The sequence below is a fragment of the Canis lupus genome, chromosome 23, assembly GCF_048164855.1.
Source record: "Canis lupus baileyi chromosome 23, mCanLup2.hap1, whole genome shotgun sequence".
Lineage (NCBI taxonomy): Eukaryota > Metazoa > Chordata > Mammalia > Carnivora > Canidae > Canis > Canis lupus.
In genome coordinates, this window is record NC_132860.1 from 43,085,272 (window position 1) to 43,112,044 (window position 26,773).

A 26,773-nucleotide genomic window follows, 5' to 3' on the forward strand; every position below is an offset into this window, starting at 1 on the left:
TTGACATTGAACTTCTATTTATTCGTTTGCTTTTTTTGTGTCTTTATTCATTTTTCCCTTGAATCAGGAATGAAAAGTGAGGCTATCTTAATTACATGAAGGTATTCTGAGGGACTCATCTCTCCATCAAGATTCCATGCTTCTTCACAGTCTGGTAAAAAAAAAAAAACTAGCTGAAAACTATGTGGGAATTATTAAGATCATCGAGTAAATATCAAAGCTGGAAGACTGCTAATTGACTTTATTTAGTATGTTCACCTCAATGTTGACTAAAAGTTTGGGAGTAAGAATTGTTAATAAATACATATTTATTTAAAAAGTGGGAGGAGGGAAACAGCATTTCTAGCAGGTAGGAACACTGCTCAAGGGTTACAGACAGCAGTGTGTAAATTCACACAAACTCATAAAAATGGCCTAACTGTATGTAATAGAACACGAGGTTTAGGCAAGCTCAGGCAACACCAGGTGCGTGGCACATGAGAGAATATTCCATATTGCAAATAAATTCAAGTGCATGCCCCCAGTGGAGAAAGTAAAAATGCAGACCCCATTATTATTAATAGAATTACTTTATGCCTCCCATCAAAATATATTTTTCTGCACTATCCCAGAGCTGATAGTAACAACATGCACGTTTTGTATCATTTCAGAAGATTCTCTTGTCATCTCCCACAGCTATGAAATGTCCACTCACTCAGAGTTCAATTATTAAAATGTATTTGTCAGTACTCCAGTAGCTATAAATCAATGCCAGGCACCTCAAATGGATATATTTTTGGTTCATGGTATGCTGCATGAGTCTTTCTCTGCACATACAGCGGGGAGAGGTAAAGAATAGAAGGAAGTAGGCTCTACTTCCAACTGATTAGAGATATTCCCACACTAGAACACCAGCACACTTACTATGTCCTAGACATTTTTCTAGGTGCTTATGTTGATTTATTTAGTCCTTGCACCAAAACAACAGGAGTAGAGTTATTATTATACTATGTTGCAGATAAAGAAACCAGGGCACACAAAGGATTAGTAATTTGCCAAGGTCACTTCTAATGGTAGGTGGAGCTGGGACTGAGCCAGGGTGATCTGACTTCAGAGCTTGTGTGTTTAGCACTCCATCCTATAGAAATGGCCATGGTGCACCCAGTACTCATCTACTTGGAGCTCCTTGCTAAGCAAAACATGACAGAACTATTCTCACATCAGAACACTTGAGCCATGTTCCCAAATCTATCATCAACTCAATGCAGGACCTTGGAAAATGCCTTTTAAACTACTTGACAATTAGTGTTGTCATGAGAACACATAGCAAGTGTGAAACATATTTGCACAGCTTTAAACAGTATATAGATACAAAAGGCCCAAATTTTGTTTATTAAAAACATAGAGTTAAGGGGAATATTTCATTCTACCTTTGCTCAAACTTCATTTATTTATATAGTGTTGTCTTATTTATGTTATACATATGTAATATTTTTCTGTAACTTAGTTTCTAATAATTAAATACCTTTTAAAGATCCATCATGAGGAAAAATGTCATCTAATAATTTGCATTAATTTACATAATAAGTAAAATAAAAAGCAGTTATCAACATACTACCTAAAATCATTTCACATACCACTGGGGTTCAGGGTTGAGGGGCACGGAATAGATCTTCCAGAGATCTATTATGGAAAATACACATATATGGAAATTTTCTTATTTTATTTTTTTATTTTTCTTTTCTTCTACCTTCATTTCTTTCTTTTCTTTTTTTTTATTCTTTCCTTTTTTCCTTTCTTTCACAAATACTTAATGAGTACATATAATGTGCCAAGCAAGGTTCTGGAAAACTAGAGAGAATTCAGAATTAAATATTTCATCAAGTTCCCTTCCTACCATAAAAATAATAAACTAACCACAGCTAGCATTAAGTATGATGCTGGAGGCTCTAAAGCAAGTATAATGAGGCAAAGAGAGAGCGAAGTAGGCATGGGGAGATCTTCTCCATCCTCTCCAGATCCCCTCTGAACACATTTCCACATACTTCTTTCCGTTTGGGGTCGGCCAGTGGGAAAGGCTCTGACAGGAGATGGCAAAGTAGAGTAAGGGGGTCTTTCTTCCCACTCTTTCCCTGCAAGGCCATTGGGTGGGGAAGTGGGCTTTGGTGTTCCCCAGTCAGCTCTCTGCATGCTGGTCACAAGGACCTGACTGTAAGGGGAAGGGGATGCTGTTTCAGACAGGGGGCCACAGAAGACCCCTTGAGATGCTGACATTTCTTCTTTGAAGCAAAGAACGTTGAAGGACAGAAAACAAGATAAATACAGATTTTCACTAAGCCATAATTCAAATCAGGTTTTTTCCTTCCAGGTCCCTTGGATACAAAATTCAGAGAAGAGTCATCAGAGAACCAAGGAGAGTGAGCTCAGGCATGTAGATTAAAAGCAAGAAAAGGGACATAGGAGATGAATAGACAGAGAGAAAAGCAGCTCAAGAAAGAGAGAGTGTGGAAGGGGACAGAACTTCTGCTTAGGGCCAACCATGCCATGGCCCAGTCTAAATCCTCCACTCCCAAGTTTATGAAGACCAAAGATTCCCAGTATCTGATGACCTGGTTTATCCACACATACAGCTACCATTTGTTACCTGCACATTAAGCCATAATTTTATTTTTAGTTTTCCAAGAAATGCTACTTGAAACTAAAAAAATAGTTTAGGTATTTTTGAGCTAAAAGTATTCTCCTTTTAATTCCCTTTGCTTTAGTTTCTCTTTTTCCTTAATTCTTTATGGCTGGAAGAATATAATTAATTCAACATGGTTGCTTAGGGACATTTTCCAGGTCCTGCTAGGCAAACTGTAGACATTTATTCAAAATTGGGCCTAGGGAATAGAATCTCAAGTAAATAATTTATTGTATTTGATATTAATTCCTCTAGATCATCTTACTTTTGTGAAAAACACATGCTAGTTTTCTTAGACAATGGGAAATATTTGTAGCATCACCTATTTCTGGAATATCTTTATCACCCCACAACTTGTGCTTAGACAAGCACAAATTGGAGTTCAGCATCTCAGGGCATTATTCTGAAAATGTGCTCATTTGACAAGGTTTTTTGAGCCTTATGGACTTTATCCAGAGCACAGTAAATTAAACTTTCTAGGATGAGAGAGAAATACATTTTTTATATTATAGTTATCAGGAACCTGCCTTTTGGGGAGCCCTTCACTCTAAAATTGGTGGCCACTCATTTGACCCATCTTCTGTGGTTAATCTGAAATTTTAAAATGTATGTTTTGCTGAATTTTGATATGGCAACGGTTCTTTATTTTTCTAAATAACCATTTTGAAAGAATGAGCTTGCAATTTAAAAACTAGTACTTATTATTTCAGAGCTTTCTAACATATGACTCAGGCTGAGGGCTTGCCACTCACTTACTTTTGGCCTGTGTGAACATTACCTCCCGAAAATCTACAGAAATGTTTATACATGCTATGTTAACTGTGGGCTCTTCTGAGGATTGACTGGAAATTAAATACTCTATGCCTTTTTTTTTTAGTTTGGATTACTATAAATTAAAGCAAAAATAGAAACTGTATTTTTAGAGTAAATTAGAGTTTACTTTGAAAAATGTACAGGAGCAAAAAAAAAATCTTTGCCACATTTCACAATAAATAAAATATTGTTAACAAATGTGCCAGTGTTTCTGTGGGCAGCTTATATTTTATTTGGGAGTTTTCATATAAGTAAGTAATCATAGAAAATGTGGCTTTGCTTAGCTCAGACTTTGGTTCTGTAATGGGCCTTAAAAACTATTTACATAAACTCTTCATTTTACTGACAAGAATATCCAGAGCTTGAAGAAAGGAGTGAATTGGCCAAGAATGGCTTAATCTCTTCTGAATTTATAGAGAGGCACCCCAGAGCCTCTCTCTCTGCCCTCCTCAAAGCTTTGATGAGGACAACTGAAGTGGGTCAGACCAGGGAGAATGACTGGCAGGAACAGCAGAGACCCTCAGGGACCAATGAAGGGGAAGATATCCATGGTGACACTCTAAGAAGACAGGACCCAGTAATTAAAGCTGTACATTGTCCCACCTAACCATAACAGGATCCCAGAACTGTAGTCTCCTCTTACAATGAATCTCATTCTCTGCCTGGCACTTCAATATAGAAGCTAGTGAGTGGTTTATCCTCTCTAAGGCTTTCTGTACAGCTGTGTTGAATGGTCACGGCACAGAGTGTTCACCCACAGGGGCATAAGGACTGAAGCTTAACATTCCCATCCCCCACTCACTAAGGCATGCTTTGTGGCATAGAAACATATTGAACCACCACAGAAATACTAAATTATGATCTTTCCAAATGGGGTACCCTAATTCACCTACAGAAGTCATATGAACTGGTGGAGTCCTAGATAGATTCCATATTTGGAATGTCTTTTGGAAAAATCTACCTTTCAAGTGGGTAACGGCTAAATGACCTTCATTAACAAAAACGTTGACTTTTTTTTTTTTTTTTTTTTTTTTAGTTGTAGGAGTGAGAAGGAGGGTATCTATTCCTCCTTCTTTATGCCAATTCTTCATAAAATTTCTAAAGGAATATTTGGCCAGTTGACAGAATGTACAGGGCCCTGCCATTATAAATAGTCATTCGTGAATTTATAACCAGGGGCCATTTTTCATATTCCAGTAATGATTATTTCTATGAGATACTGTGGCATTTTCTTAAAGAAGGCACTTCTACAAATCCATGCCCTTGGACATGTTTTAATGCTTCAGTTGTGTTTTGACATTTTCATGTCTTCATTAGTGAACTCCTGCAAATCTCTTTTCCTTGAAACCATTGCCTGCCTCTACCACCTCTCTCAAGAGTCATTTGCTCACTGAAGAATTAGGGCAATTTTTATTACTCCCAACAATAAAATAATGTGATGTCTTTCTTTGTATGAACTATGAGGGCATCCGTTATTCTTATTTATCCCCCCATCACACTGAGAATTCAAGTCAGTTTAATTTAATTCAATCCATTGAATCACAGAATGTTAACCCTGGAGCAGTATTTATAAAGTGGCAACCACATAGGCAGGACATTGTGCACTGTGCCCTCCTCTGTGGCCACCATGTACTTTTCCAATTTTCCCTTCATCTCCCGTCCACTGAAGATACCCAGCAGATACTACTAGGATATGTGTTGAATAACAGAATGAATGTATAAAATAATTACTTTTCTTTTCATCAATGGCACTTTCAAGAGCCCCAGCATGAAATTGCTCTATGAGCATATGGCCCAATAAAACACAGCAAGGCAACAAGAAAAATCCAGAAAACTTGCTGGAGCTACATTCAAGCTGATCTTAAGCTTCTAAACCCCACATCTGCCTGTATATTGTTTCTGCAACTGGACTAGAGGCCGCTAGAGTGGCTGTTGTGAGTGCTGCCTACTAATCCTAAGTAGCCCAAACTCTCCCTTCCATCTGCAACTCTCCTCCTTCCCCATAATCAAACAAATCTCATGGGTGGTCATTAATACCTGATCTCAATCTTGCTTTCTTCCATTTTCACCTCTACCAAGATCTCCAAAATCTTTATATTCTAGGTTATTTATTACAATATAGTAGGAAAAAAATACATTCATAAACTAAAGCACTGATCTCAACTAGGTGAGAAGGATGATGGAAACAATGAGGTGGGGGTGAAGAAAATAATAAGATCAAATTAATTCCAGATTGCTATTTAGGATCCTTTGCATGAAATGAACATGAGATCCTCTAACACTAGAGCTCTGTTTCACTTCTTTACCATAGACACTAAGGTCGTCTCTGAAGTAATAAGTGCTCTGTTGGCCTGAGGAAGTTAGTACAATTGGCACACCTTACACCAGAACCTGTGCAGGCTTTGTGAGTGATTAATCACCTCAACTAATTTTATTCTGATTATGATGACTACCTATAGTTAATTCCCCACATACATATATAAGACTTTCAAGGGCAGCTGTGGAAAGACATTCTTTGGTAATCTCTTCCTCTGGTCATGTAACCAATGGAGTCAGGAGCTTCTCCACATGCCTGAGATAAACTTGCCTGCTGAAGGCATAGCCCTTTTCCAGAGTTTCTATGCTGGATAGAAACAAAGATCACATGGACCTCTGTACTCCTCCACTTTCCGTCTTCTGCAGCAACTTAATAATCTGATTTACTACATTTTCATTTTCATGGGTGTGTTAAGATCTCTGAACAGAGCAGGATAATCAATGATTCTCTACCTTAACCTAAGATCTGAACGAATTAAGAAATGAGTGAAAGACAGTGGTCAAAATATCCCTTTATGACTAGTAATGGCTAAGGGAGAGATTTAACCCAGTATTAGAGTAAAACAGGCTTCTTAATACTATACCTACAAGTCAGGCTCCTTCCTCTCTATACCCTCCTCTGAGTCCCAGACCATGCAGGTAGGATTTGCTGAATGGAAGGGCAATGAAGAACCGCAACTCCCTGTGGGCACTTGTTCCCAAGAGGAGTTGATGAGCTGAGCTTTATTTTTCACATATTTCCTAGTCAGATTAGGCATTGGCCCTCCCCAGAGTGCTGAGTGAATAAAGGAGTGGAGAGGAGCCAGAAGTATTTAAGGAAAATCCCTTCTAATGTAAACCAGAGGTTGCGAAGAGGCAAATTGACCAGTGGCCAACCCTACAGACAGAAACTGAATCTGTTTCTAACTTTACATTCTCATCTAGAGTGACTTGTCTATCATTTTTTGGGGTCTATTTGGCCATTCCAGGAGCAGTCTCTGCCATTTCTGAGATAGAGGCAGCCCATGGGTAAGGGTTTTATTTCCCCTTCAATAATATTTACTTCTGAACATTCCTGGCTAATTATACCACTTGGTCAACCAAATCAGGCTGGCCAAACCTCCCACAGGAGCCACTGTAGAAACTGCCCAGAGACTACTCACTTCAATAGTCTGAAAGCTGATCTGGAGTCACTGATCAGTCTAGACCCTCTGGCTCAGCACATGGAACCCTATGTAGGCTGGGCAGTTAACTTGTTCAGAGCCTTTTCATTTTCCAAATTGCTACCGTGGCACTAATTCCACTCTTCAGTTGAGACGGCCAATGGATGATTTGGCACACTTACCACCTCTGCTGTCTTCTGAAAAGCTCACTGGGTAGATGTTAGGGTAATAGTGTTAAGTTCCTGGGAATAAGGAATTTCCTTAGAATGAGGATAAGTTAGACTGACATCCACAGGATCAGTCTGTATCAGATAAACACACAGTGACACCTATAGATGTGTTGCTAGTTATCATAGGTATTTTTGTATTATACTATATTATACATTCCCTTAGGACAGGGATGGATGTCATTTTACTTCACAGTTTCTTCTCAGTGTCTTGAAAGCTTCTTATAAGAGGAAGGACCTAGTGTGTCCTGGAGGGAACATGGGCTTCAGAGCTTAGGGGTGGGGTTCAGCTCTCTTAATGGTTTGGGGGCACATCCCTCCACCTTCCTGATCTTCAGCTTTTTCATATGCAAAATAAATACAAAACTACCTCCATGTTCTTATGGTGAGAATTGAATGAGATTAGTTAAATTGTTTAGTACACTACCTGAATCACAGCAGCAAAAAGTTGATTGTACTAGATAAATTCTTATTATGATAATCGACCACATAATCAAAGAGATGGCCTTCAGGTTCACACTTTGGGTATCTTCTAAAGCAAAAATTTTGACCAAGGAGCTTAGCCTTCAAAGAATAGGCTTTACTCTAATTAGCTGAGTTATCATTAATTCTTTGTGCTTGTTCTCTGGTCTTGACCCTGTTTTAATGGTACCAGCCTAGAGTAGTGCCATCTTACAATGGAAGCAGAAATAGGAGCCATGTCAGTGTGAGATTTCCAGGGGGAAATAAAAGGAATAGGACTGCATAGTTTAAGAACCTACATGGGACAGCTGCTCACAATTCATTCAGTTAAAAAGTAGCAAACCAGCAATTTGAACCCATATCTGTCTGCTTCCAAAGCATTTACTCTTCCCACTAAACCATTTGCCAGGCTAGTTAGTAGGTATCATTCAGATAAACAAACATGGCTTCCATGGGTACATTAGCAAACAGAACTCTTAAATTAATGGTAAGTCTAAATATACTGAATAGTAATCTCTTACGTCCGTAATATTTTCTAGGCAGTCATGGAGCCATGGGGGGAGGGGAGGGATATCAGATAAATGGACTGACTATAAATAAATTTTACTTCTTTTATTTGTGCCTTCTCAATCTTTATTCCAACATTCTCCTAAACTGACCTCCCTGCCTCCACAACAGTGTCTTTCCAATTCATCCAAATTTTAAATACTATTGTGCTTTGATATATAGTAAATGCTGGGTAAGTACATGCAGGATAAAAATATGAACTTATAGCCAGCATATTCTAAGTTAAAATCTTGCCTTTATGCTTTCCTTACAACATACTGATACCTCTTCATTGCCTTTAGGTTGTTGGAACTCAAGATACTCATCTGTAATCATACTATATGTCCAAGTCATACTGAAATTTTTACATAGCCCCAAACATATTTTTCCTCAATATCTTTATACATGCCTATTCCTGGGATACTCTTCTCACATTCTCTTTGTTTCCTATTCATTGATTTTCCTATCCATTTAATATAGAAGGAGGCCTTCTCCAAACTCTTATAAGACGAAGATAGGTAACTACTTTTTGCTTTTTCATTAACCTATCTAGTGATATTTATCAACCTCTATCCTCTCCATATCTACCTATCTCCATTAAAATACAAGTATTTTGGTTTTTTATTTTTTTAAATTTTATTTATTCATTCTTGAGAGACACACAGAAAGAGAGAGAGAGGCAGAGACACAGGCAGAGGGAGAAGCAGGCTCGATGCAGGAAGCCTGACGTGGGACTCAATCCCAGGATTCCAGGATCACGCCCTGGGCTGAAGGTGGTGCTAAAACACTGAGCCACCCGGGGTTCCCAAAATACAAGTATTTTGAGAGCAGCTATTCTTTCTGGGATAGCACTATGTCTAAGCTCAGTAAGGGTTTGTTGAATGAACAAATAAGTCAGTCACTGAGCAAGGTCACAGACATGAATATGAAAGTGTTTGGAAGAAATTGGCAGGATAGTACATGTGCACTGAGTCCAAAATCCTGAGAGGGTTCAACCTGATAGTTCCCCTACAGTCTTTGCCATTTTACACATGCATCTCCTAGGGAGTTTTTAGGCCATCTTTATCAACAAGAATCAAATCAACAAGTAAGGAAATTAAATGTATTTGTTGAATTAAATTTGAATTGAACAAGCAGGAACTTTTTAAAGACATAATCTTTATATTCAAACGTTATAGATCATTTTAGATCTCAACAACAAACTGGTAGAAGTTATCTAAGAAGACATTCATCCAAAAAATATTGAGTGCCTGCTCTGTGTTAGCAGAGTGCTAGAAAATGAGGTTATCAAGGTGAATAATACTCACTCTACATCTGTAGGTTTCATTTTTCTCACCTTAAAATAAGGATTTTAGAAAGTACCTATCTCATTGAATTACTGTGAGGCTGAAATGAGTTTATTCATATAGTTGTTTAGAATAATGCTGTCTCAGAGTAAGCATTCAATAAATGTCAGCTATGGTGAGGTGGTGATGAAGATGAGACAAATATGATGACGACGATGGTGCTACCACATGCAGCTTACTATCTCATAGGAATGACACACTTAACTGAATTACTGTTCTATACTGTGAAAGGACCATAGAAGAGGAATTAAAAAGGGTAACAGCATAACAAAGAGAGTAATCAGTTCTGCCTGGTGCTGGCAAAAAAGATAAAACTGATCAAAAAATCTTCATTGAAGAAGAGACAAATCTGACCCTTAAAGAATTAATAGGGAGCAACCTAAGTGTCCATCAACAGATACATGGATAGAGAAAAAATGGGTACATGTACATATAAGCACACTGGAATACTACTCAGCCATAAAAAGGAATGAGATTTTGCCATTTATAAAAACAGGGATGGATCTAGAGAGTATTACGCTAAATGAAAGGAGTCAGAAACAGAAAGACACATACCATATGATTTCACTTACACATGGAATCTAAAAAACAAAACAAATGAATAAACAAAACAAAATGGAAACAGACTCATAAATGGTGATTGCCAAAAGGGAAAGGGTAGAGGGATGGATGGAAAAATAGAAGGGGATTAAGAGGTATAAACTTCCAGTTATAAAATAAATAAGTCAGTAATTTAAAGTACCGCATAGGGAATACAGACAATAATATTGTAACTTTGCATGGTAACAAATTGTAACTATACTTATTATGGTGAGCATTTCATAATGTATACAAAGTTGAATCACTGTGTTGTATACCTGAAACTAATATAATACTGTATGTCAATTATACTTCAATTTAAAATAAAAAGATTTAGTAGGAGTTTGCAGGCAGTTGAAAAACTTGTCTTCAGGTTCTCAAGGATTTCAATCCTGTTTTTAATCCCTCTATAATAAGAAGAATCTTTTCCATATATGAAGGTCTTAACAGCTGGGCTGCTCATCAGGAGAAAGACAAATGTAGAGGTACAGGAAATAAGTTTCCTCCCCACTAAGGTTTATTTGTCTATTCCAATTTTTCATAAAATATTTTTTATTTGAAATTCTTTTTTTAAAGGATTTTATTTATTTATTAATGAGAGATACAGAGAGAGCGGCAGAGCCACAGGCAGAGGGAGAAGCAGGCTCCATGCAGGGAGCCGGAGGTGGGACTCGATCCCCGGTCTCCAGGATCAGGCCCTGGGCTGAAGGCAGTGCTAAACCGCTAAGCCACCCAGGCTGCCCTTCATAAAATAATTTTAAAGTATTTCAATAAAATGTGTTAATTAGGTTGAAGTCTGGATATATTTTTAAATTTAATTTTTTAATGGCTCACCTATCAAAAAGAGATTATCTACCTAATTATTTTCATGGCACTTATCACAGGTATCTTCTTGCTTTGACAAATGCATTCTAGTTTTAGGCAAAACATATGTGCCAAGAAAATTACAGTGTCTGTCAAGCGTGGAGGAATCTGGAGTACACACTTTGCTATGGAATCATTCAACATAGAGTTTAAGAATATGGACACTGTCCTAAGATGAAATTGTAGGTCCTTGTGAAGATTTTTCAACCCCTTTAACTTTGTATTTACTGATATTTAAAAAAAAAATCAAATAGATATCAAGTCAAAGAGGTCCCCTCACTCCATGTTATTCAACTGTTTTAATTCTAATGTGAGGATTGCTGTAACAGTATTCATATCCCAGGAATGAGCCTTTCTCCTGCTACAGCAATAATACTTCATCTTTAACAAGTATGGAAAGTATGATGGTCCAAACAGGTCCCCCTTTTCAGGAGGACAACTGCCTCAGAGCCAAGCTTGTAAAGCTATAATAGGCCTTAATTAGCCTCTAGTATTTTCACCCTTTCATTTGAATGTCCTCACTATCTAAAGTTTGTTCTATTGCTTTCTTTCTTTTTTTATTTTTATGTTGTAAAGTCATTATAAATCCACAGCAAATAAACTAGCCAGAGATTAATACCACTGGCAACAATATAACAACAGTAGATATAAAAAATACAGCTGGAATCCACCATAAACGGGTGAAACTGAGCTCCAAAGAGTGCTTCACTGTTCAGTTCATAAAAGGCTAAATGCTGTCAGCCCAGCCACAGGAGGACAATGAAACTGGCTTTCCCGGACAGGCACAGCAACTCATTGATCAACTCTGTCACTTCAGACAGAGTTAGCAAAGGGAAATAGATCTCTCTCCTTCCACTCTGGCAGTAGGAAGCCAGGGAAGGCATGGAAAGAGAGAAGAGGGCATGATGTGTAAATGTTAAGGCAAGCAGCCAGGCTTGTGGAGAACCATCGGGAAATCTCAGATGAACCTGCTTTGGGATACTCAGTATAATCCATCACTCACTACATGGAACCCTGCTGCACCCTCAAAGCCTGTTTCATAGGTGGCTAAGTGATACAGTTTAGAGACCAGGAAAGTGAGGACCAGACTTTTAAGTTGGTAGTCAAATATAAAAATATATACTTATAGGAAAATTAGAAAATGTACTGCAATAGGATTGTTTCAGAAAGTCTAGATACCATGGTTGGCAAATCCATGAGATACTAAATTTTCCAAACAGATTAAAGTATGTAAAAAAAATTGCTGATGGCAGATGTCTATTTATTTCATTCATGGATTTATTATATGTAACTATATAACTAACCACACACACACACACACACACACACACAATGTGCTTAGCCTTTTCCTAGATACTAAGATTTAGGCTTCACACAAAGCATAATGAAAGTGTGGCAAAACAGAGATAACTAACATGTTTTGAGATTAGCTCAGGCAGGAAGCTTGAGGGACTCTTGGAAGACAGAGCATTTAAGTTGGATAAGTTGGATCTTAAAGCCTAAGTAAGATTTCAATAGGCTAAGTGGAAGGCAACAGGATGTTTCAGAAGAAACAGCACAAGGGATGCCACAAGGCTGTGAATGTGCATTCAGATAGGAGCAGACCGATAAAGTTAGAGCATGGGTAGGTAGAAGGGGGCAGTGGAAGGTAAAAACAGAAAAGTGAGAACACGCACCACACTAGAACTTTGAAATTTGCCCTCTAGGCAGTGGAAGCAGTTGAAAGTTTGTGCAAGAGGACATGATATGTTTTAGGATAGGTATACATCAGTAGAAAGGATCAATTACAGGAGCAAGACTGAGAGCAGTAAGATCACTTAGGAGGTTACTGTGATATCACTGAAAGAGGGATTAAAAGACAAAATAGATTGAACTAGTTATTCATTAGATCTGGAGTTTGATGAATGGATAAAGAAGATGTGGTCAATATATACAATGGAATATTATTCAACCATTAAAATGACAAATACCCACCATTTGCTTCAACGTGGATAGAACTGGAGGATATTATGCTGAGTGAAGTAAGTCAATCGGAGAAGGACAAACATTATATGGTCTCAGTCATTCGGAGAATATAAAAAATTGTGAAAGGGATTAAAGGGGAAAAGAGAGAAAATGAATGGGATATAACAGAGAGGGTGAAAAACCATGAGAGACTCCTAACTCTGGGAAACAAACAAGGGGTAGTGAAAGGGGAGGTAGGCGGGGGATTAGGTGGCTGGGTGATGGGCACACGGGGGCACTTGACGGGATGAGCCCTGGGTGTTATGCTATATTTTGGCAAATTGAACTCCAATAAAGAAATACACACACACAAAAATGATCTGGAGTTTGAAGGAGAAGAGAGTTTTAGATCTACGGCTCTCAAACTTTGATATGTTTGTGAATCATTGGTCTTGTTAAAATGCAGATTCTCATTCAGTAGGTCTGAGTGGAGACAAAGACTGTATTTCTAACAAACTTCTTGTTCATTAGTCCCATACTTTGAGTAGCAAGGTTTGGGACCACCCCAGGGATACTATCCTTGAGAGGCTGGCTCCATGATGTTTCACTGAATGAGATATGTTTGGATCGTATGATGCTACTGACTTCATTACTGGACACTCAGTGTGAGGCACCCCAGCCAAGAGTTAGAAATTGGATTGTTTAGAAGGTAAAACTAAAGCTTGACTTTAAGAGTTGGAAATCATGGGAGGGGAAGAAAAAGGCCAAACCTGAGTGGACAAGATTGTCCAGGGAGAGAGAATGGTGAAACAAGGATTAAAAACAGTGCATTAGGGGAAATCTAGAACAAAAGGAGCACTTAAATAATTACTCATTGATGGAATGAATGAATGTGTCTATATTTAAAAAGCAAATGGGAAGGAAATAAAGAACCAGAAAAGAGAGAAGAAGCAGTTAAGAGGAGCTAGACAGGGATGTGTAGGTGGCTCAACAGTTGAGCATCTGCCTTTGACTCAGGATGTGATCCCGGATTCCCAGAATCAGGTCTCACATCGTGCTTCCCACATGGAGCCTGCTTCTCTCTCTGCCTGTGTCTCTGCCTCTCTCTCTCTGTCTCTCATGAATAAATAAATAAAGTCTTTAAAGAGAGAGAGAGATTGAAGCTCGACAGCTGAGTCACAGAAGGCAAAGGAGGGAAGGTGCCTGCTGAACAAGAAAAGCTCAGGAATCCTAACTGTCAGAGAGGGCTGGCATGGTCTTACACACAGCTGTACTGGTCGTGCGCCACCCAGACTTCTCCAGGATTGGAGCTCCCATGCTCCCAGATGCTGATAGAATTGGCCATGATGACTCAGCTGAATCTTTTTCTGCAAATTACCTTCCCCAGAAAACAGGAGCCCCACTCGTTTATCCCCCTTTCCTTTAGGTACAATAACTGGCCCCTGGTAGGATAGAAAGGCTGAGACCCTTGCCTCAAAGTGCTACTCTTCCAAAGGGGCACCCAGCTCTCGAGAAGCTCATGGGAATCAGTTGAAGCCTTGCTGAACCTGCAGGACAGTCTGGCTCCTCCTGCCCAGGCCTGCTGCCTTCACTCCCTCACAGGTGGTGTTTCTAAGAGCACTCCCCAGTAAAATTTCATCACATAGTCTGTTTCCCAGAAACCTGACCTGAGGCAGATGTGGAGTTTATTCCTAGAGATTAAATTGCAGAAATCATTCATATTTGGAACTGCATCTCCCTTGGCCTTTTCCTGAACTGCGATCTCACTCCTTCACCTCAATCGCCCTTTGTGTTTCTGCTTTTGAAACTGTCCCAGTTAGGTGCTACCACACCATATGTGCAGAACAGCCTGGCAAACTTGGAGGGGGGGCATTTACTACAATAAGGTCACATTCCCAGCTGTTGTGTCATGTCTTCCACATCTTCTTTCATCCTCCTCCGCCTCCTTATTTTACAGAGAACTGTTTACGTACAAACTCCCTCCTTCCTTGTTTCTATTATCCACCTGCTGTTGCAGAAAACTGCCTTTATCTTATGTACACTTTAAAATGGAAGGACATGCAGCCCACTAATTAAATTTGCAGATCAAGCTAAAATGAAAGGCATAGAAAAACCACTAAGGACCAGCAAGTAACATAAAGGAGCTGCACAGCTTAGAAATATGGGCAGGAAATTACCAAATGAGCCTCAGCATGGAGACCTGAAAGCTAATCCAGCTGGAGGAAAAGAACCTGAAACACGGCTATTTAAATTTCCAGGGAGAAACCTGGAAAGCACAAGACCAGCAGGAAGGGGAGAAAAAAAAAAAAAAAAGAAGAGGAAGGTGATATTTAGACACTTCAACATAAGCTTATGGTACAGTGAGCAGAATAAAAAACAGAGTGCATTTCTTGGCTGTATTTTAAGTCACATTACCACACATGGCTGCAAGGTGATCCCTACACGGAGCTGCCATGTGGTAGCACGAGGGTGGCTTTCAAGGGCTTGGGTAATTGACTGAAGTAGACAAACAAGGGGCACTGGAAAACAGGAACTGAAACAATCGAGGGATGGGAGTGACTGAACTGCAAGAAAAGGAGATGTGTTTGACATAGGTAATTCATCTGGTGCCAAGGGAGAATAAAGATGAAGATGAGCATGGGAACAACATGGGCCCTAATGAGGAGAAGCCTCTGCTGGAGTGTTGCATGTCAAAATGGGACTAAGGCTGGGAGAAGAAAAGGCAGTTTTGAAAAGCTGACAAGTACTTTCAAATGGGTGGCAACCATGGCATAGTCATCCAAAGGGAGCTGTAAGAGAAGCCCCTTCGATGATGCACCCAAGACTGTGAAAACAGCCTTTGGAGGCCAAGTCTGAATGAATCTAAGACCAGCTTCTGACATTCTGACAAGGTTCCATCATCATCAGTCCAGGTACAGAGTCAGTCAGATAACATCTGGTCTATTTTCATATTTTTAATAGATTCAAGAAAAATGGTTTAACAAGCAGAACATGTGTCTAGAAATACAGTTGATGTTTCATTAGCCCAGAAGCTTATATAGGGCTGGCACCTTCTCTCACTCATCTCTGTATCCCAAGTGTTTAGTGCAATAAATAGACTTATTCAATGTGTTCTGAATTAATGAATGATGGAAAAATGGGTTCAAAAAATATATATTCTTGCAGGGAATTTCCAGCCCACATTTCTGGCAGTCTACAGGCTCAGCACTTCTGGGCTCTTTGGGAATTTTCCCCAAAGCGGCTGTATTCCAGAAAGAGATTTGTGCTTCTTTTGCTGTCCTGGGCTCATAGTATCCTTTTTTCAGGGGTAGAAAACCCCTCAGCATGAGGTTGGGCAGGCTCCCACATTTAAAAATTAGATAGCTTCTTCCTTTCTAAAGTCCAAGTGAGAAACGGAAGAAGTTGATGGGAAGTGTTCATTAATTTATTGAACAAATGTTAGGATGCTGTACAGTTAAGCAGTTTAAGAGCATGGGACTAAGAGCCAGATGGCGAGATTTCAAATTCTGTCTCCGCTACTTCCTAATTGGTTATGTCCTTTGGCAAGTTATCCAACCTCACTGTGTTTCAGTTTCTTCATTTGTAAAATAAGAATAATAATAGCTCTTGATGAATGAGGTCGTTGTGAGGATTAAATGAAATAATCCATGTAAAGAATTTAGAATTCTGATCAGTAAATCTTTCCTGTGTGTGTGTGTGTGTGTGTGTGTGTGTGTGTTGAGCACTTACCATGGGCTAAGGCACTCCTATACACTCCCACACACTGAGGAGACAAGGTATTAGTCAGACTCTAAGCAAGGAAGTAAGTAAAGACTATAATTTCAAATGGAGATGAGTTCCATGAAAAAAATAAAATGACATAAGGTTCTGGAGACTGACTCAGGTGCCATATTTGAATAGCCAGAGAAATAATCTGAAAAAGTCTGACTTGAGATCTGAATGACCAGAAGGAGCCAACCATGGTCTGGGGCAGAGGAACACCATGTGGAGATTCTGACTTAAGGGGGAAATAGGCTTGTCATATTCAAGGAAGACAGAGCCACAAGGCCTTATGACGAGAGAGTATAGGTAGATGAACTCCAGGAGGTAAGCAAGGGCCAGACTATAGGCAGAGTCTCATCACCCAAGATAATGACTTTGGATTTTCGTTTTAATGCAATGGAAAGCCACTGGAGACATTTGAACAGAGAGTAGCATGATCTGATTCAAATGTTTAAAGGATCACTCTGACTTCTGTCTACAGAGTAGACTATATGGCCCAAGGGAAGAAGCAGAGGAACGAGGTGGAAGTGACTGGCTATTGCAGAATCCAGATTAAATACCATTTGAGATAGGATATAGCAGTAGAGATAGAAGAATATGATAGGTTTAAATATATTTTAGAATAGAACTAATTGGACATTCTCTCAGATAAAATGTGGTAGGAAGTTGAAAATAAAGAACCTATTAATATCTTCAGTGTCCAGAACTTGATTAAACCCAGAATATTTAATTTTTTAAAAACGTTCAAAACAATGATTATATATAGTGCCTAACTTTAAGTAGCTTTAAAACTACATTCCTCAGGATCCTGGCAGGAAACAGCATCCCACTCAGACTTTAATAAAGAAATAATCTACAGAGGCATGAGCAAAATGAAAAGAACCAGCAAGGTGGGTAGAGAACATGGAAACTATCAAAAGTGAAAAGAATTGGCCACCACCACTTCTACATCTGAAAAGGTAAAGGGAGGAAATAATATTAACAAGGTCCAGTGAAACCTGGAGCCATGGAACTGAGCCACCTGGCAGGAGATATAGTCCTGGAGGGACATGTCACTGCCACAAGCTGTGGCCCAGAGCACAAAGGATGTGAAAGTAGGGAGTAAATGTTTTGACCTCTCTCCTCTCACACTTTAATCTCCAGTTACTGCCTTCCATACCCAAACCCAACTGGAATGCAGACAGCAAAGAGCCTGCATGATAATATGTATTGTCAGCCTCCCCAAAGTACAGAACAGGATAAAAGAAAGCATAGGATAGATATGGGCTCATTGAGAGCACAGAGCAAAAGTTAAATTAAAGCATACAAACATACAAAATTGTTAAAGAAGAAAGAAAATACAATCTGGAACCAAGTATAACCTACCTTCAGGGTTTTTACACAGGCTCAGCCTAGACCCAGCCAGTGTCCAATGCAAATTCTTCCATGCAAAGGACTCAAGGATACAAGATTTCCCTTCTTCTCAAGGTAGCCACTACCTGTTCCCCTTCAAGGGTGTGGTGGGGTGGGGCAGAACCATGGCTACAGAGGGTCTTTTAATATCCTTGTTATCTCTGAGGCAAAATGCAGAGTTATTATTGCCAGTGGCTATGGGGAAATATATAGGGGATAATACAAAATAACTAGGACAAGGAAGTTATAAAACTCACAGTTCTGGGGCACCTAGGAGGCTCAGTAGGTTAAGTGTCTGCCTTTGGCTCAGGTCATGATCCTGGGGTCCCAGGATAAGGTCCCGTGTTGGGCTCCCTGCTCAGCAGGGATCCTGCTTCTTCCTCTTCCTCTGCCCCTCTCCCCTCCTCATGGGCACCCTCTCTCCTTCTCTCTCATAAATAAATAAATACATACATACATGCATACATACATACATACATGCATACATACATACATACATACATACATACTCTTAAAAACAAAAACAAAAACCTCACAGTTTTAACTGCTATGGCCATGAATCTATGGTGCCTGAATCCCTGTGAGACTATAAATGAAAGACCCAGGGATCTGTCTTTTGCTTTTTTTGTCTCCATCTCTCTGAAGCAACATAAAATCAGCTCAGTAGCCCCCTCCCTCCTAGCCTAGATAATACATAACTCTATGTTTTAATAGAACACCTTGACCAAAAAATACCCATCTCATCTCTCCAAAGAGCTGGAAATACCACTATGTCAGGATTCCATACAACTGTTGGTGAAAAAAAGTTTTCAGGACTCTCTGGGCTCTTATTCCTCTCATCTGTATCACCATCCTTATCCAAATCTACATTTCACCCAACTGCCTAACACTAAGCAGCTGTGCATGTTCAGGTCATAGTCTCTGAGGAGCTCCTTGTTTTCCCATGGAATGTGACTTGCCTCATCATCTTACAGCCTGCCTCCACTTTGTCTTCTTATCATATCAGAGGCTAGGGATGCCTGTATGCACAATAAATCAATGGCATTTTAAACTTTCCCTGTGGCCTCAATTACTATGCATCTTGGTGCAGCTTGCTGTGCTGATCATCTTTATGATTTAACCTAAATTTTTAATGCTCCATCTCAGTGCAAAGAAATAGGATTTTTTATGAAAATGTAACTTTTAGTTTAGCCCACCAGACAATTGCTGAATAGGTCATGAAATCCTGTTAGAATTTACCATCTAGACTATAAACTCAACGAAGACATAGATCATGTCTGCCTTAAACATTACTATATTCCCTAGAGCTTATCAACATACCTAGTATACAGTTAGTGCTTAATAAATACTGATGAATACTGAATAGCAAATTAGTTTGCAAATGACATTTTCTAGCATCATTCCTGCCTCTGCCACCTTAAGTTGGTACAAACATGCATGCACACACATGTACACTCATTCTTTCTTCTTACTCATACACATAAAATGCCTTCAGTGCTACTTAAAGCCATGTTTAGCTAAAGGTATACAGAGACTTATCAATGGAAGAAAGCAGAGAATATTCCTTTAAAAAGAATGAGACAACAAAGCTTTCCCTTGGCAATGGTCCCAGGAATAGTACAACCCCCATCACTCTCAAGCTCTGTCTCTGCCAGTTCAGAGAATCTGTGCTCTGAGAGCCTTTGCCTATTTGCTTCCTCTCCACAATCAGTGGGAGGAATTCAGTTCAATCTCTTCATTCACTACTACCTTTGCTTCATCAAGTTTTTAATAGAGTAGGGCTTTTCCTCTCAAGGAATTCCACAACTTTTATTGGACATTCCAGAGCAAGCATCTGTATATCCTTGTTCCAATCTTCCTCTCCCCAAAAGCCTTTCCTGTATTTCCTCCCTCACCCTACGAAGGCCCATTTTGTATTTCTCCCACCTATCCCCACCCCTAGCCCCATCCTTACTCTGCATGTGGTATATTTGGTCCTTATGTAGTGATTATCTTTGCCTTGCTTAACTGCATATCTATTTCATAACTAGACTATAAACTCCTTGAGGAAATGCCCTGTCTTTTCATCTTTATATTCCCCACACATATGCCGCCTCCAATCAGAAATATGGTCTTCTCTTTGGTCCCAGAGCTGCCGTTTCTTTCCAGCTTTGATCTGTCAAAAGAAATATTATTTGGAAGAGGGATCTAAAAATAGAAAAAACAAAACAGTCAGGTTGAACCCATGAAAGTAAAATGCTCCCTGAGAAGTGCACTTGCAGAGCTCTAGGTTAAATGCTATTTGAATCCTGGAGATGGATTTCCTCTGGGAGTTCCTGCTTACCTTCCTCAGGCATTAACCGGTGTTGGCCCAACACCAGAAGCAGTGTGGTCCCTGTCTCTAAGCAGCATAGCACAGCAGGCTAGGGGCTGGACAGAGACAGCAATGATATATCAACAGCATCCTCATGTTGTAGTCTGTGATTACACCTTGCACATACTGGGTGGTGAAGAAAGAGTCTAATAATACTTAGAAGAAATAAAAAAATAGAAAAGAGAGACCTTGCATTTATATATATGGCTTAATATTGAAGAGTATTTCCATTGTTATAGCTGATATTCACAACAGCTTTGTGAAGCAGGCTGGTTAGTTATTATTTCCCATTTTATAGATGAGGACACTGAGGATTAATATTTTAATTACTTGCCTAAGGCTACATAGCTATAAATGGTAGAGTCAAGTTTCAAAACTAGGCCTCTTGACTCCTAGACTTGAAACTACCACACAAGTTTCAAATCTTTTGGGAAGATTTGAGAGAGGAAATGAGATTTCTCTAAAAAATTCTACTTCACTTCCTAAGTAATGTAAGTAGGCAAGGAGAGTGGATATCATAGAAATGGCCCTCCAGGGGACAGAAGACTAAGAAACTTCTTATTATGAATTCCAAGGTCGGGCCTCTGAGATCCACATTTGAGTTCGCGGTGCCACTTAAAACCAGAAGCATTTCCACCTTATTGCTTCAAATTTTACCAGAACTGGGACTATTCCATGAACAAAAGCTGCTCTAGAACAATAGAAGGCTTCTCACAGCATAAACCAAAATGCAGATGCCTACATAAGAGAAGCTCTATTCTAGCCCAGACCTCAGCAGTAAAGGCCAACCAACCACTCTTTTATCCTTTATGCACTAGTGCCATAGCTCATCTGCTTCTACAAAGCAATGGATAATTTATGCAATTTCCTTATGTAAGATCTTAAAGAATATCCAATGTAAACCTGCACATTTTCAGGTTCTGCTACTTAGAAATGCAAATTATTTACATGCTTGCCTTTGATATGTTGTTATTATATCTCATTACCAACAATTGGGATTTCCTGTAAGAGAAAATTGTACATCTTTCCTATGAAGATACATTTTAATAAAGCATAAAAATTTTCAACACTCAATTATTCATAGTTGTATAGGGAATACTTAAGATTCTATTTACCAGAAAAAAAAATCTATGCAGAGATGTATGCCTGTATTTTGTTGCCCAGGGGAATAGCATGTGCAGAATTCAGATTTGCATAGCCAGAGATGTTGCTAGATCTGAGACTTTTTCCCTCCTCTTCCAACCGTCTAAAACTTCTGGCTTTTAAAAATAGTTGTTATGTGTATGGATCTGAGATGAGGATGACAAAATCCTTCATGGTGTCAGAAGAATGCCATTTGCTAATCTGAAGTAATGGAGGCTACTTGGACAGAATTCACATTCATTTAAGCTGTACAAAAGGAAAGGAAGAAGAGACTTTGAATTCAAAACATTAAAGAGAAATTGGTAGAGGTTTGGAAGCTTGACTAGAACACCTTAAATTAATATTTAAACTGAATACTGAATACTAGCAGGGCCATGAGAGAATCTACCAGAATTCAAAAGTCTAAGAATATAGAGCAACCTAGGATTTGAGCTAGACCACCTGGCAATTCTTCTGCCTTCGCTCATTGAATGACAAGCATTAGGTGGATTCTATGGAAAAGAAATAGAATAAACAAATACTTGGGCTCAGAACCAGCATGCCAAAAGGTAAACTGTTATTATATTTGGCTGAAAAGTTCAGTACCTAGAACAAGGGGTGAGAGTCAAGGCTAGAAAGACAGGTGGGGAATGTCTCAGGAATCCCCAAGCCACTTTCAGTTTCAGTAGTTTGCTTAGAAGAACTCAGAAAAGTTGGTTTAACTCATGATTTCTGTTTATTTCAACAAAAGGATACAGACTAAAATCAGCAAATCTTAGCAAGTACATGGGGCAGAGTCCAGGAGAGACAAGGTACAAACTTCCCATTGTCCTCTCCCAATGGAGTCCTAGGGACAGCACTTAATTCTGCCAGTAGCAATGTGTGACAACAGGTATGGAGTATGACCAACCAGGGAAGCTCACTCATGCTCTGATATCCATGTTTTTTTTTTTTAATATAAAGATTTTATTTATTTATTCATGAGCGACAGAGACAGAGAGAGAGGCAGAGACACAGGCAGAGGGAGAAGCAGGCTCCATGCAGGGAGCCTGACTTGGGACTTGATCCCGGGACTCCAGGATCACACCCTGGGCCAAAGGTAGGCACCAAACCGCTGAGCCACCCAGGGATCTCTGATATCCATGGTTTTTATTGAGGGTCAGTCACATAGGCCTACGGCACCTTTCTGATGACCTTAATACCCAGTTTTCAGCCTCTCCAGAGATAGAGAGCATGGCCCAAAGCACCCACCATAAATCACACTCTTAGCACACACTATCTGTGCAAGATCCACAGATACATAAAAACACTCTTGTCAGGCAGGATAATCTAAGGACTTAGGGGTTATCTTCAAGACACTGTCAAGTGCCAGTCCTTTCTTTAGTATGTACAGATTTGAGAAACTCAGAGCTCCTTAGTTAATTCTTTACTGCACAGGGACTAAAACATGGAGGGCTTCACGGGAATCCTTGAATGCCAGAGGGAGAATAGATAGCTTACTCTAATAACAGAATTTATAATGGTTAAAGGAGAAAAGGTAAAAAACTAGAGAACCAATTTTAAATGTTTGTACTTATCCAACTAAGATATTCTGAAAAAGTATAAGTTCCAAGGAGCATTTTAAAACAGGAATTACATGATGACATTTATGTAATGTTTAATCGGGCAACAATGTGCAAGACTGCACTAAATTATCAAGAATAGGAAAGCTTCAATCCCAACATATTAAAACTTCAGTCAAGAAAGCACAGTAAACTCTCACCACAGACCATTGCTTTTACGTAGAGATGATCCCAGCATTTGGTAAGAGGCTATAATAATTGGTCTCTTGAAATGATTTCTAACTCCATGTGTTTAAAATGATATTCTACTAAAAATAAATGCTGCAGTAATATAATAATTTTTAAAATAACTATTTTTCCTGATTTCTATTTCTTTTTTTTTTTTCCATTTGGCCTGTTTCACCATTCCAGCTGTCAAGCTGTTTTCAAGGACTTAGGAAATGACTGTGACAGTCCCAAGAACAGAGAAGGGGAGAAGGAGAGAGAGGAGGGAGCCTCTTCTTTGATTTTTATGCATTAAAAGCTTAGGCACTTGAAAAGGTACATATAAAAATATATATACATTTATAAATAATATATAAATAATTTTATATATGTATATATAAATAGTATGTAAAGATATAAAATATTTTTATATATATAAACAAATCAGCTTGACCTAGCCTTTAGTCTCAAGGATGCCCTACTGAAAGGAAAAAATGTCAGAAATGAAAAGGGAGTCATCGTTTTGTGTGTCCCAGGGGGAGGAGCTCAAGACCAGCTCCGGGAGGTGGCATGTGCTGTAAAGAACTGAATAGATGGAAAGTAGGATAACTCCATGATGCCTAGAAAAGTTCTTATAGATAGGACTTAGAGAACCTCAGAGACTTGCCTAGACCTCAAACACAGTCTAGAAGAATGACATGCATACCTCTAAGAGTAGCTGGAATGTGGCAACGCTAGTGGCCAGACTGAAAGTTGCCAGGTAGATGTAAACAGATGTCTCTAGGGACTCTTCTTTGTACCTCACACCAAGCCCTGGATGGAACAATAGGGGTCTCAGAGGAGGCCTGTATAACTACATGACAAAGAGGACCCAGTGGGCCTTGTGTCATAATGCTTTGCTATGAAATCAACTCTCTGGGATGTAACAAAATTCAGGGAAAATTTTAGAGTTTGACTCCCAGATTGAAATGATTTTTCTGACACTCTCCAACAGAGTGGCACATTAAAGAAACTGTCTGGTTACAGGAACAAATTAAGCTATACCTCTCACACATGTTAAGCTATACCCCCACATATGTGGGGCCAGATCCTATACTGGCTCTATGACTTCCTTACAATTTGTAAGGAAGTAAAGTGAGTTCCCCCATCACCCTGTGCCTACTGGCCTCCAGCGCATCATATATAAAAATTGTTTAGGTATCTGTCTCACTGAGATGAACTTTCGGAGGGAAGGAATTAGGTCTTACATACCTATCTTCAACGATCAGAATGCCTGGATGCCTTAGTAAATTTGATGAATGAATAAATGTTATTTTAGAAAAATAACAAGTATGGGAAACTGAAGTGGGTGAAAGCAAACCACAGTGCTGCCCATTAAACAAAGTTATCCAATCAGGTTTCTGCCAAATTACCAGTCAGAATTTCTTAATACAGTTTGACAGGGTTCTTCAGAAAATATATTTATTTATTTATTTATTTTTTTTTTCAGAAAATATATTTATCAATGGGTTGTTCTAGATTTGAGTGGACACAGTCTGACAGCCAGTGATAAAGTAAGCCTGACAAAGGAGGAATTTTTATTTTAAGATGTGGGAAATATACACTAGGATGAAAAGGCCCTATTTCCACTAGAGTTTATGGAAAACAATCTCTAGGCTGCCAATATCTCACTTCTGTGGTGAGATATTTCCAGGTTTCTCCCCTATGTATGTTTCTTGTAGGTTCTAGTATGAAAGACTTCAAACATGTGCGCGCACATGTACACACACACATACATTTCATCACAGCCAGGTTTCAGATAGGAGTCATGTAGAATTCATAACAATCAAAGAAGAAACATAGCAGAGGCCAAAAAAAGACAACAAATTACCCAAGTTTATAAAAACCAAGCAGTGTCCAACCTACTGCTGAGGAGCAACACTCTCTGGAATAGCAAATGAGGCAATGTTCCTTTACCATTTTGCAGACTGCTGAAAGGCAAATGTATCCTTCCAAAGTTAAATATCACTCCTTTTTTTTTCTTTGAATTTAAATTTAACTTTAATTTCTGATCAAACTAACTGTCTGTGGAATGAAAGAAATTCATTATCATGTAGAAAAGCATTTCTCTTGGTGGCATGTATCTAGGCAAGGAAGAAAAAAAGAACAGTTACATGAAAACCATAAGGTTCAGGCTCATGGCGAGTTCTCTGTGCACATCACAGAGGGCTGTGATTTATTAATATATCCAAATTGGTCCCTAATTTGTCCCATGGATATTTAGCTGAAAAAATTAAATATGGCCACAGAATGCCATTTAAGGAATGATCAAACCAGTTCTAAGACCTGAGGTGTGCCCTTGGCAGAGTTTTAAACAAAGCTTAAACCAGGCGTTTTCAATCTCCTCATGAGATAATTTAAACCCACCCGAAAACTGCCCTTCCATGCCTGCACACAGAGATCCCTGTGAGGAGACATGACTTCTCTCATCGTTTCCAACACTCAGAACTCCAAACCTGATTCTGGTAATAATTTCTCCAGACCAAGAGCACAAGGTATAGTTGGAAAGCCCATCATGACATTGTGGTTTTTGGAAGTGAAGTGAAAGGTAAGTTATTCCAACCTCCTATATGATACTGAAATCCCTTCTACATTATTGCCAAGTAATTAGGTAGTTTCTATACAACTGAACAAGTAGTATAATCCACCTTTTAAGAGGAACCACTTGTTTCTAACACTTAAATTTACAACAGAAACCTCCATTTCACAGATTGTTATATTTTGGGAAATTGACTTCTGATGATGTTGCAATGGCAGCATCAGTATTAGTTGGTGTTTTCAATGTGCCAGGCTCAATGCTTTTTACAAATTTAGAATTAAGTACAACGTAGATATTTATTTTACATTATTAAATATGAGTTCGAATGCAGAAAGAAATCACAACAAGTTAAAAACTTTGAAAAAAATTCTAAGTGCCAAAGATATGAAAAAATCCAGAAAGCATAATATTTTTCTTAAATACCTTCATTACACATCTCGATAGTATATTTATGCTTTATCTAAACTTTATTTTTTGGCTACATGCTCTTTGATCACATAATTACATGACAATAATTTTGTAATAACTTTGATGGTGGTGATAGAGTGATAATTTTGCCATTTCTCTAGCATGGTTGATTAAAATGTATTTTTATTATTTATAAATTAGAAAATCTTTTTGAGTAGTTCCACTACCTATTAATGGTAATGTCAGCAAAATTTGTAGAATTGCTATCATCTCTGACAAAATCTGGATCAAGTTTTTTTCATGCCTGAACTGCAAGATCCCAGCCTGACTTTTGGGATGTCAAACATTCTTTCTCCTCTACCACACATGAAACACAAAAACTTGTAACTATTTTACGAATCTGAGAATTAATATTTCTGTCATCCATACTGGAAAATTCTGAGTCAAAATCTCTCCTCATTCTCTCTAGTCTCTCCTTCTAGGACTCCTATTGG

At 38.8% G+C, this 26,773-nt stretch overlaps 1 long non-coding RNA gene across 2 annotated transcripts; it reads right to left on the reverse strand.

The window, feature by feature from the left end:
* On the reverse strand, nucleotides 1-24,155 carry LOC140615601 (uncharacterized). 2 transcript variants are annotated; one of them, XR_012016098.1, is made up of 3 exons: nucleotides 24,000-24,155; nucleotides 7,113-7,172; nucleotides 1-151 (listed from the first exon to the last, which is right to left on the reverse strand). It is a non-coding gene; the product is annotated as an uncharacterized lncRNA (long non-coding RNA). The 2 variants fall into 2 exon arrangements; XR_012016097.1 differs by lacking the exon at nucleotides 24,000-24,155 and adding an exon at nucleotides 20,376-20,513.
* Nucleotides 24,156-26,773: the final 2,618 nt, after the last annotated feature.